The sequence below is a fragment of the Amblyomma mixtum genome, unplaced genomic scaffold (assembly GCF_055824585.1).
Source record: "Amblyomma mixtum isolate Tamu unplaced genomic scaffold, ASM5582458v1 scaffold_13, whole genome shotgun sequence".
NCBI lineage: Eukaryota > Metazoa > Arthropoda > Arachnida > Ixodida > Ixodidae > Amblyomma > Amblyomma mixtum.
Window position 1 is genome coordinate 1,077,425 of NW_028317662.1, and position 12,038 is coordinate 1,089,462.

Here is a 12,038-nt window from a genome sequence, read left to right on the forward strand (position 1 = left end):
CGATAAAGAGGGCCGAGGGTTGGTAAAAGGAGGATAATAATTTTCACTTCGCAGTAAGTTGAGTGTTTACTTTAGCAACACTTTCCATTTGTCCAGCTCAGAACTCTTCCGCTATCATATAAAAATTGGTGAAAATAAAGGGCTGTAAAAAATGCAATACTTGACATGTGTTTTGAAGTATAGCTGCTATTATAGCTGTTATGGAGCCGCGGCTTTGCTCTGGAAAAACATTTTCCTCGCTTTACACCAATGTTCACACCGGATGTGTCACTCTCCTGCCTTCGTTTAGAAGGTTACCAGTGGTTGGGACTGCTGTCAGGAAAGAGGAAAAAAATGCAATGGTATGGATTGCCTCTAAAACCAATACGATGCCCTCGTGGTAAAACACCATCGTTGAGACACCACACAGCGGAGAATTTCACAATTCTTCCTCACATTTGCTGCACCTTGCCTTCGGAGATACACAATCACCACTTTAACGAACTTATCTCTTTTTACGATGGTAAACTCTTTCAATTGAAGTGATGAATGCCCATAGGATTTCGATACGCCTACGAATTTTCTCCCTGCCTTTCAATGGCATATGCTTTGTGGGTAAATCTTTCGTGATTCCTCGTTATTCTCAAGTATCAACTTTGCACGTGAAATCACTGTCAAAGCTGAAGGATTGCTCCAGATTCTGCATAAACAGTATTATTGATGAATAACACTCGGTTCACGAGATTATTTTATTAATTCATCTAAATACGAACCCAGACGAAAACTGGCTCCAGGTAATCTGAAGTCAAAAAGACACAAAGACTGAACCCCGGGACGCGGAAAATCCGGCTCAGCTGGACAGTGCAGTGTATTACTTCGACTGAAGCGTTTAATAGCCAAATGCAGCATAAAGCGAACCCTAGATGGAGTCTTGCATTCCAGCGCAAAATACTTTATCAGATCATTTATGTGCCCATTATGTTTGATACGCAATGTTATCAATGCTCTGTTACAAACCGCGAGGACAATTATCGTTGGCGCGAGCAGGTGTGACGTTATTTTTCTCCAATCAGAATGAAAAACACCAACACAATTCGGGGGACCAGGATGGTGGGTAAGTGTTGGGTTCCAGGCGAAAGCAGGTGATGACAGACACCATAGTTTTGACAATGAACACCGTCAAGCAACCTTTATTGGCAAAAACAGTTCAAGAGCGTCTGATCGAGACCATCGAGACTCATAACCATCCCTACGTACTTCGAACCTTGGCGTCACAATATTAAGCGGTAAAAACGAAACTGAGAACAAATTTGAAGTGAACAGCAAGATTTTAACCAGCACTCGTGCAAACAAAGCTACTGCGTATTCCAAAACGCTACTTCCCAGGGATGTCGGCGAAGTCATTCAGGATGCATGTATGCATGTATTCAGGATGCAGTGGCTTCTTCAGCGGCAGTTTTAAATTGTGTTCACCGGTATCTATAAACAGTTCCTCCTGCCTTGCTTATTTTTGTTCCCAGGCTGCCCCGATGGCCGTGAAATTGAGCTGGCTGAGTTAAGCGCGAGGAACAGAGCGCACAGGTGCCAAGTTTCCCTTTTTGAACCTCAGATGGAAATGAGACAGCATCCAAACGCCAAGCTAAAGCTGAAGAAGATTGTCTGATTGCTGCACCCCATTAAAGCGCGAAAGGAGGTACCCAAGCAGCAAATGTAGTCAGGCCAATATTAAAAATGGATGTTTTCATTCTCATCCTTTGTAGCGCCCACCTTTGCCAATATGTTTCCAATGTTAGGCCAATTAGCAGGTGCTGCTTGGGCATATACGCTAATCATTTCTGACCAGCATGAAGAAGAAGCGGTGACTTGCTGGTACGTAAAACAAAATCATCCAATGAAGCGTAATGCGCTTTACTATCGGAGATTGTCCTCTAGACATGGAACCAACAATGGCGACTTTATCTACTGCCAAGCTCGGAGTAACGAAGCCGACAGAACGGGTAGGTGTATTCCAGACAAAAGGTAAACAGTTTCATTGATCGATTGCAGGTAATACGATGTATAAGGCGTCCAAAAATACACTTAGCTTTTCCTGCAGTGTGCCTGAAACCTTGGAATTGATTTAGAAGATAAAATAAACTTAAACACTTTTCCCACAGGGTTCTTTTTAGGGTACAATAAATTGCAACAGTCCTGAAATAATAAAATTCAGTGATTTTTGCAATTTACGGGGTCAATAAAGTACCTTCTGTTATTTTTTTTAACGACCCTGGAGAGAAACTCTTCAATACCTGGCTCTATGCACATATACGTGTACTCACTGAACCATCGTTGTCCGAAGTGCAGCTGGACTCCTTAACGCAGACACTATGTTGTGCATCCTGGCTGCATTCAAAATTGCATATTCTGAGTGCTTGCTGAATTTAAGCGATTATTTTCCGGGCTTTTGGTGATTATTATAAAAATCGATGGAAGATACATTGTATTTTCCCGGCAGGTGGACTGTACTGCAAGACACATTTTAAGCACATGACAACATTCACTAAGGTTACTACATTTGCTAAAATTACCTAATAAGAATTTTTCTTATGATTTTAGGAGTAACATATTGAGAAATCGATAGCTGGAAAAAGTAGTGACAACACTTTAAAATTTAAAGTATGGTGCTCCAAAAATACGCATTTGATAACTCCTCAATTAACTTACAAGCGTTGCATATCTGGAAAATGCGTCGCTAGCATTCACAGTAATGCCGAAACAGAAAATAAGCGTGCATTTTATCACGTAAAAAGTGTTCAGGTGATTTGACTCTACTACACCCAGCGACACGAGTTTCTAAATGTGCCAGGCGAGAATGCCTTTGATTGCTAAATACTGACGACCAATATTTCGAACTTCATTGCAACACAGAAAATGTAAAAACCGGGCGGACCTTTGGCATTGACGGTTTTCCTTCGAGGAAAATACTCGTGCCCCATAAAATAAAAAATAAAAAGCTTGATTAGTTAAGTCTAGCTAAGTAAGCAATTTAGTTAAATCATATTTTTTTTATTCATGAGTTATAAAACGGCTGAGGAGACATTAAAAAAATCCGCGCACTCGGCTTGTCAAAGCTGCCACCTTCCGCAGCAGTTCGACGCGGCAATGGCAGGTGGCAGTAAAAAATAATAAATACAAAGGAAGACAACCCCTCGATTAGCCCTACATACATTATGATGAGAACAGATCACCAGTACGGTCTGTTTACAGTTTACACGCTCATACAAAAACCATAATTCACTTCACCACACGAGTGGGAATTTATTTTTCAGGTCGGAATTTATTCACGATCTTGTAGGAACACATTTCTAATGCTGTTATATAACGCGGAGCGAATGGATAGGCTAGTAAATGTGTATCTCTTAAACATGACGGCACTACGTATCTTAAGGCCTGAAACACGTCATTTCTTCTTGGTCGAGGCACATACCATTGTTTATGGTGTCTATCATTCTAAAGAACGCAGGCTAACAAGGCCCATTATAATAGGTGTGACTGTGTACCAGAGATTTGTGTAGGTTAATCACCTGGTATTGATGAATGACCTTCACATTTATCCTTTACATGTGGAATGACCTTTACATGCGGTATTTGTAAAATAATGGGCTTGGAAGTGCTTGCGTCAAACTATTTTGTTGTGACGTATTTATTGTCCGCATTGAAGTACAGTCCCCATGCAGAGACCACAACGATGCACTTAAACGAACAAAAATCTGAAAATATTGAAAAATATCACGCTTTATATGGTTAACTTGTTCTGCACTGAAAAGTATTCTCTGAAATGCACACCAAAGTACCTATCTACCGACATGCTTCTTTTCTATTGACCTTATATTGTGCTGAGCTGTGACGAGCAGTTCTAGCTGCATTGTTCTGATGTCATTCTTCTGCGCACTTCGTTGTATATGGGCTCTGCGACCAACCTCCTTCAGGGAACACTGGGCCTTATTTCAACTTAAATCCGGCAACACATCGTCGTGAACGACACTGCGCCCTACAAAAAAAGTTCATATTAGTACTTGTGCCTGCTTAATACCCACTTTGCGGGCGAAGTGTTTAACGGAGCTTTTTGCAAAGACGCTTCTTTCCAAGGAAGCAACGAGAATTTGACAAGTCGATATGAATATGCGATACATACATATTTTGCGATATGAATATGTGCATACGTTAGGCGCACTCTTTTGAGCAAATTTTCATCATAATGAGCAGTTTGGAAACTTGTGACATGATTATGCAATGTCTCTTCGCGGAGTCAGCAGGTTCCAGAAGCGCATATCGATTGGCTTTCAATAATGAGCTCAAAAGCAGAGTGCTCCCAGATCCAGTCTTCAGTTCAATATTATCTGAGTCTCCTTACTTTAGTATTGGACACTGCGTAATACTGTGAGATAATGCTGCGACATCGGTTCAGGCCCCCTGAAACCTTACAGCGCAAAAACCCGAACTTGTATGTCGCTCAAAAATGCGTTAATATTTTTGTGTACGTTGTGCCTTAATCATGTTTACTTGCTTTTCAAAAGCAAGCCTGGACATGCATTCCAAGAGACAAAGTTCATAACAGGAATACAATAATATTAAAAAAATTGTTATTCTTTCATGTGCACACATTACTTGCCGTGTGGACACTCTAAAAGCCTCCATCACCTAGGTTTTAATTAAAAGAGAATTCATTTTTGTCGGTCCACGTAATTAAATTAATTACGACAGGTTCCTCAACAATGGGATAACAGCTGTCTTACTACACCACAACTCTCACTAAGATTATGCGAAAGCAAGGTGTCGGATTTTTAACGTGCGAAAAATTGAGAGGAAGCTAATTTTATTAATACAGGTTTCTACAGTGTAATTGCTGTCTACTATTTACGCCTTGAATACCGGAGCTTCTTTTCTGCGCAAATTGGAGCTATGAGCGGAGAATCCTGCCATCAAGTCAGTCAAATGTTCCATGTGTTTCACTGAAACCTACTATTGCTAACAGTGACATTTCCTTATATGCCAGTGTCTATTTAACATTTGTTGCAATTGCACTGGCGGACGTCAGAAGAGAGTTTATTCGAGTGATATATTTGCCTTATCAGCCTAAATAGCAAACACAAATTTTTTGGGATCACTGAAGTTTGGCACAAATTGTGTTTATGTACCCGAAAATTGTCTTGATATGTCCGCATATACACCTGCAGTCTTCCCTTCCCCTATTTCTTCTCCAATATCCACTCGCGAGCATGCACCCCTTTTCTTTACCCAGCACACCAACCCCCCCCCCCCCCCCACCCCCCGCTACTCTTACCCACAGTCTCCTAGAATTCCCTGGGAACACTCCTCCGCGGAGGCCGGACCCCCCTGACCAATTGGGAGGGATGGGATATCCAACTGCACTGGACGGAGTAGGCGACGCAGAAGATCGCCACTGACCGGGCCACCATCACCATGGAACTCCTGGAACTCATGAATGTAGAGAGCAGTGGAGTCGTGCGGGGTCCCAAGGACCTACGTGTTGCATATCCCCTGGCCATTAGAACTATTTCTTTTTCCCTTTCTCTAATCTTTCACTGATGACAAATTGAGTGTTTTCCTTTGTTACAAGCACGTTTCAACCGACTTGACAGCTTCCTATTCTCCTCTCAACATATTTAGAAAAAACAGCAATATTGGATATAAGTTTTCAAATACAGATGCCATCAAAACTTTTGTGAAGCCCCGGCTTCATTGTGGAAAAATGTTTTATATATGTTAGCTCCCTTCTCTGAAAATGTTAGCACTGGATTTACTGTTGCTGACAAATGAAAAAAAAACGATATTCATTGCCTAAAAAATACGTTACGCACGTTCGAAAACGGTAACAAGGGGGCATCACACGGGGCTTATAAACAGATTCACAACAGCGCTACGGAACAAGGACAGAAGGAACACGAAAAACACAGGACGGGCGCTGACTACCAACTCTTTATTGCGTGAAAAACCAGCACAGATTTATACTATTTCCTGGACCACGTGATGCACTGTCAGCCACGGGACACAGCGAAGGAACGCTTCACACGTTTGGGGAGTCATCACACAGCTCGACAGAACTCATAAAACGTGCATGCACTATCAAAAAATATAGCATTACCAAGCTAATGATAAAGGGACTAACAGATACAAAGATGTGCATGGACCAGCTACAGCCAATGACAACTGCAGCTCAGATAGGCAAGAAAATGAGTACTTCAAAGCAAACCGGAATCTTTGGGCTACGTAAAAAACATTCAAGAGAGCGAGAAGGCGTAAAAGCATGAGAAAAGCATGAGCAAAATGGCGATGAAAAAAGTAAAAGTTGCTAGGCAATAGGCACAGTCAGCAGGCTAAAAGCGAAAACAAGAAACCGACACCAACAAATAACACGGTAAAAGTAACAATCGTTAAAAAGGGAAACTAAAAGAAAGAACAAAAACATGAACCACCACCGGCCAAGAAATGAAGACGGTAAAACAACTAAAAGTCTTTAAAAGACAGAGGAGCAAGGCTCCGCATAAGGTCAACAAACAAAACAACGCAAAATAAAACACTATAAGGTGAGATGCAGGAAAAACCGTTTGTCAGGATGTCTAGCAGTTAAAACGCAAGAATCGCGTCCGTTCAAGAAAGGACCTTTCTTTCTCCTGTAAACAGACAGATGAGCTGCTGATGCACTCGTCCCCAGCCTTTTCAATCAAAAAACCTTCAATAATCTCCCTTTCTATTCTACTCCTTGCGGTCGCCAGAAACTTGGTGTCTGAAAACATAGGTCGACAATCGTGACGGGGTTGGTTACAATGTAGTGCCATGTGGCTCCCAGACTTGTTTTTTTACGTTCAGGAAGTGTTCGCTTGCTCTGTCATTGAAGCAGCGTCCGGTCTGGCCGATGTATACTTTTCCACAAGTGAGGGGAATCTGGTAGACAACTGCGGATCGACATTCGGTGTACTGACGGGAATGTTTTACTGAGCAGGTCGCCCGCTTCTTCCGGTTTACCATCGGACACACTCTTGCCAACTCACATGGGGCAGAAAACACAACGTTCACATCGTACCTTGCTGCAACCTTCTTAACATTGTGCGATAGCTTATGGATATAAGGAATTACGGCAACACGTTTCCTTTCCCAGGGCTCTCTCCTTCAAAAACTCCTCTCCTCTTCCTTCAGACAAAGAAGGCGGATTTGTTGTAATGCCGAGTGGTGTTTTTAATGACAAGGCACTGGCTGCCATAGCAAAGAATTTTAAGAACGTAAAGTCTCGAGAGGCAAGGAAGAAATCAGCCGCGATCCGTCTTTTAAAAGAATGTCATTTGGAAACAGTAGCGATAAAAGTGGAAAAAGCAAAAAGTGGATGCCTTGAAATGTTCTTCTCAGGCAAGACCCACAAGCCTGATTGTCCGCTACGAAGTATAGTTTCGGAAAAAGGCACCTGGTAGGAACACCTTGGACATTTCCTTCGTGACAGCTTAAACCTTTTGACTGGAGCTGACCCATTTCAAGTACGCAGCTCTTTGGAAGTTGTCGAGGACCTACGCCAAGGAATGCAAGATGCTGCTACGGCCTTTTCAATTGACGTAGAAGACCTTTTTTACTCCATTCCCCATGAAGGACTTTTCACAGCTGTTATCCAAAGGATAGACGAGATCGGAGCCATCAGCTTTCAGAATGCAACCGGAATAGGTCAAGACAGGTTCATCACCCTTCTTCAGTTTTACCTGCAATCCGCAGTAGTGTCGTACAAAGACCAGCTCCTGATACAAAAATCGGGAATCTGTATTGGTTCCTCCGTTGCCCCGGTGCTCTCGGATATTTTCTTGTCCACCATGGACCGGGCAGTTCAAGAACGTCTACATGACAAGCACATCGTCAAGATCTATCGGTACGTGGACGATTTCCTCATCGTGTTAGACAGTGCTGCTGCTATTGACATGCCACAAGCCGTCAGGGACATCGTCGGAGTGTTCAAGGACTATTCTGGTGGAATGAACTTCACGTGGGAAATGCCAAAAGAGAACAGGATCCAGTTTTTAGATCTGTTGCTGGTTTTTAGTGGTAAGCGAGTGTATTGGTCGTACAACGTTAGATCGAAGAAAGGTTTACTCCCCTTCGACAGTGCGCATTCCAAACTTGTCAAGCGGGCAGTCGCAACTAGCGCACTTCAGGCGTCACTAACAAAAAGTTGCGAGCACATGGCTGATTACAGCTTTGATAACCAGGTTGAACGCCTTCTTTTAGCTGGCTACTCACCTTTCCTCATAGCAGGCCTGTGCGAAGCCTTACTACAGAAAATGAAGCTAGGAGAGGGAAGGAGAGAGCCCAGGGAAAGGAAACGTGTTGCCGTAATTCCTTATATCCATAAGCTATCGCACAATGTTAAGAAGGTTGCAGCCAGGTACGATGTGAACGTTGTGTTTTCTGCCCCATGTGAGTTGGCAAGAGTGTGTCCGATGGTAAACCGGAAGAAGCGGGCGACCTGCTCAGTAAAACATTCCCGTCAGTACACCGAATGTCGATCCGCAGTTGTCTACCAGATTCCCCTCACTTGTGGAAAAGTATACATCGGCCAGACCGGACGCTGCTTCAATGACAGAGCAAGCGAACACTTCCTGAACGTAAAAAACAAGTCTGGGAGCCACATGGCACTACATTGTAACCAACCCCGTCACGATTGTCGACCTATGTTTTCAGACACCAAGTTTCTGGCGACCGCAAGGAGTAGAATAGAAAGGGAGATTATTGAAGGTTTTTTGATTGAAAAGGCTGGGGACGAGTGCATCAGCAGCTCATCTGTCTGTTTACAGGAGAAAGAAAGGTCCTTTCTTGAACGGACGCGATTCTTGCGTTTTAACTGCTAGACATCCTGACAAACGGTTTTTCCTGCATCTCACCTTATAGTGTTTTATTTTGCGTTGTTTTGTTTGTTGACCTTATGCGGAGCCTTGCTCCTCTGTCTTTTAAAGACTTTTAGTTGTTTTACCGTCTTCATTTCTTGGCCGGTGGTGGTTCATGTTTTTGTTCTTTCTTTTAGTTTCCCTTTTTAACGATTGTTACTTTTACCGTGTTATTTGTTGGTGTCGGTTTCTTGTTTTCGCTTTTAGCCTGCTGACTGTGCCTATTGCCTAGCAACTTTTACTTTTTTCATCGCCATTTTGCTCATGCTTTTCTCATGCTTTTACGCCTTCTCGCTCTCTTGAATGTTTTTTACGTAGCCCAAAGATTCCGGTTTGCTTTGAAGTACTCATTTTCTTGCCTATCTGAGCTGCAGTTGTCATTGGCTGTAGCTGGTCCATGCACATCTTTGTATCTGTTAGTCCCTTTATCATTAGCTTGGTAATGCTATATTTTTTGATAGTGCATGCACGTTTTATGAGTTCTGTCGAGCTGTGTGATGACTCCCCAAACGTGTGAAGCGTTCCTTCGCTGTGTCCCGTGGCTGACAGTGCATCACGTGGTCCAGGAAATAGTATAAATCTGTGCTGGTTTTTCACGCAATAAAGAGTTGGTAGTCAGCGCCCGTCCTGTGTTTTTCGTGTTCCTTCTGTCCTTGTTCCGTAGCGCTGTTGTGAATCTGTTTATTAAGCATGAACCAACTAGCCCACACCAGAATCCTCTTGGGGCTTATAACTTTCGCATTTGTTCCTCCGATTTAGTGCTTCTTGTTCTCGAGGATGCACAGTCAGCATTTTAGAGCGCAGAGATTTCTTTGCGCTGCTAAACTACAAAATTCGTCATAAATACACATTGGCACGGTTACGGACGTTCCCTCTAGCTGCCTTCGAAGAGGTTGTATTTCCTTCATTTTATTAGTAAATTCTACGTAGTGTTTCAGCCAAATCCGTTAACGGTAACAATGCGTTTTTTTTTATGCGAAGCATACTACTTTAGCTACTACTTCAGCCCTTCACCGTGGTTATGCGCCTCCAAATCACGTGATACATGACGTCACATCACGTGACACGATGACGTCACGACAGAAGAGAAACGGGGGCCCACCTCGCGCCGTCGCTGTGGTTGTGCGCCTCCAAATCACGTGATACATGACATCACAGCACGTGACACGATGACGTCACGACAGTGGAGAAACGGGGGTCCACCTCGCGCCGTCGCTGTGGTTGTGCGCCTCCAAATCACGTGATACATGACGTCACACCACGTGACTTGATGACGTCACGACAGTGGAGAAACGGGGGCCCACCTCGCGCCGTCGCTGTGGTTGTGAGCCTCCAAATTACGCGACACGATGATGCTTCGCATTCTCCAGGCTTAACCAAGTTAAGTCTCAGCCATTTTTTCATACGCCAACGGCTGCGTATACTTTGCAAAAATAGCCATTGAGGATCCCAGCTTGCCGCCTAGCTGTTTTCGATACCTCTCGCTGTTGGCTTTCAAAGCAGAATGTGAGCATTCGAATTTCGACAGGACACGCCTGCTCATACCTGTGTCACTAAATGTTTGTGTTATTCATGAAACAGCGACCATTCACCACCAACATTGGTAGAAGAAGATTAAACATTCCACTTGATGGTAAGTTGAGTTTGTTCCTTAGCAATAGTGTCTATTTCTTCGCTTTAGAACACTTCTGTTCTTATTTAAACCAGTGAAAAAATAAAAGAATGTAAAAAACAACTTTGGACGTGTGTTTTGAAATATAGCTGCTATTATAGCTGCTGTGAAGCCGTGGGTTCGGTGTGGAAAAACATTTTGGTCGCTTTACAGCTTTCTTCAGACCGGATGTGTCACTAACCTGCCTTCTTTCACAAGGTTGGCAGTGGTTTGAATTTCTCTCAGGAAAAAAGAATAAAATATGGTGTTATGGATTGCCTCGAAAACAAATAAGATGCTCTCGAGGAAAAACACGAGTGGTGAGACACCACACAGGAGAGAAAATTTTCACAATTCTTCCTCACATTTCCTGCGTCTTGTCTCCGAGAGTACACATTTATCGCTTTAAAGAGCTGACTTCCTTTTACGCCTGTAAACTGTTTCAATTTAAGTGACGAATACGCATAAAGATTAGATACGGGTACAGTTTTTTTTTGCCTAATTCCAATGGGATATTTTTGGGGGGTAAATCTTTCAATATACTTCTTTAACTCAAGTCTTAAAGCGGAGGGAATTTCACAGATTAAATCTCCGTCGACGTTGAAGCATTGCTCTTGATTCAATATGAATATTGTTATGAATGACACTCCGATCGCGCGAATATTGTAATTATTTATCCAAAAACGAGTCCAGGTTAAAACTGGCTCCCCACAACCTTAAGCCAAGGCATATACTGACAGTAACACAAAGACTCAGCACAGCGGCGCAGAAATCCATCTCAGCCGGAGAGTGGAAGTTACTACCTCGAATAAAGCGTTTACAAGACAAATGCTGCATGAAATGATACCTAGGCAGAGGTTTGCACTCCAGCGAGGAATGCTTTATCCGATCATTTATGTGTCCAGTACTTTTGACGTCCAATATTATTAGAGCTCTGTTCCAGACAGTAAGGATAATTTTCGGTTTGTGTGCAAACAGATTGGAGATAATTTTTCTCCACCCAGAATGAAAGCACCAACACAACTCGGCGCACATGAATGGTGGGTAAGTGTGGACGTCTTGTTAACAGGTTCCTCCGCCCATAAGGGCATATTTCAGGAAAGGCGTGGCACGAGATATGTACATTCGGTTGTCCCGTATCTCGGACGGTTTTTGGCGTCAAACACTGCTTTGGTTACGCAGGGAAACTTCCCCTTTCGCCGTCACGCTGTAAGAGAGTGGTCTGCTTTTTGTACTGAGTTTATCGTGCCATTCCTCAACAGAATAAACGCAGAAAATCCGGCGTCGTCGCGGTCGGTGTCGTCGCGTTGTGAGCGAAAAATTCCGGGAGAAGAAACCAGGGCGAGCCACCTAGATGGCGTCACTTTGTGGCATCGTAATTGTCTGTTCACTGGATTGGGAGCAAGCTGACCACCGTGGCGGGTGGCAGTTAAGTTAATCAGTGGTCTCGAGAGGTTGCCGGGAAAGACCAACTTCGGTCGCACAAG